Source organism: Sinocyclocheilus grahami, unplaced genomic scaffold (assembly GCF_001515645.1).
Source record: "Sinocyclocheilus grahami isolate Dianchi unplaced genomic scaffold, SAMN03320097.WGS_v1.1 scaffold20422.1, whole genome shotgun sequence".
Taxonomy (NCBI): Eukaryota; Metazoa; Chordata; class Actinopteri; order Cypriniformes; family Cyprinidae; genus Sinocyclocheilus; species Sinocyclocheilus grahami.
Window position 1 is genome coordinate 1 of NW_015518021.1, and position 1,084 is coordinate 1,084.

At 27.3% G+C, this 1,084-nt stretch overlaps 1 long non-coding RNA gene across 1 annotated transcript in view; it reads left to right on the forward strand.

Moving 5' to 3' along the window:
• The first annotated feature begins 570 nt into the window (after nucleotides 1-570).
• Nucleotides 571-1,084, forward strand: part of LOC107579811 (uncharacterized) — a 2,508-nt gene continuing 1,994 nt past the window's right edge. The window contains exons 1-2 of the long non-coding RNA XR_001608537.1: nucleotides 571-612; nucleotides 676-711. This is a non-coding gene — a long non-coding RNA (uncharacterized lncRNA). The remainder of the gene's footprint in view (nucleotides 613-675; nucleotides 712-1,084) is intronic.

The following is a 1,084-nucleotide window of genomic DNA, read 5'->3' on the forward strand; positions in this document are numbered from 1 at the left end:
AAAAAACAAATATTAGAAATAATAGAATAATGTACTAAAATGACTAAAACTTAAATAAATCAAATATAAACAATAAATATTTAAAAAGTCCAATAATGAACTTAATTTGAATGTCAAGATTTAGACAGATAGTGTTCTTAATGTTAACTAAAACTGTTGAAAATGTTGAAACTGGAAAATATTATTAAAAACTATTAAAACATTTTCATTAATTGAAATTAAGCTGAAACAATATCAAAATAACAAATATTAGATGAAAAACTTCAAATTCAAAATCATTTCAAATGTAAGTATTGGAATTACTAAAACTGAAATACACTAAAGCTAAATGTAAATGTTATTAAATTTAACACTAATAAAAATGATAAAAGTGCATGAAAAATTATTAAAATGTATTAACTTCATTAAAACCTGAATGAAAACTTAAATTAGAAATGTTGCTGTAGCAACAAAGTTTGTTTACTTTAAATTTACTAAAACAGAAATAAAATATAGAAATATTTTAGAAAAAGCTCATAACAAAATGACTAAAACTAAAATGAAAGTAACTTTGGAAAACTTTCTTTTAAACAGGAACCACAGATGGAAATGATTCAGCAGAGAAACAAGGAGGTAAGAGATCACAAACACAAAGAGACATCATCACACTGAGCTAATAATTCTCTTTGATTTCAGGTCCCAGTGACTCATCTGACAGCACTGAAAAACCAGGTCAGTTTCTGGCATCAAGAGTCTAGATATACAGGACATAATAGAGAGAGAGAAACCATGACCTGACCACTGAATCACAGCTTTCACTCAATTTCACAAGTGCCAACAGAAAGCACTGATATCAAGATAACACATGAACGAGTGTGATAGCACAGCGATTAATGTTTAACTGCTGTGTGTTCAGCATCAGTGAACTAGAAGAACTAGCATTAGATTGCAAAGCAGGAGACATTCAGTCAACAGGAAAAAAGATTAGTGGAAACAGGCTTCTGTTTAATCATTAAATACAAGAATTTAAAGTTCATGCTTAAAATTAAGTGAATTTACAATTAAAATAAGAAAAAAACTGTCACCGTTTTTTTTTTTTTTTTTT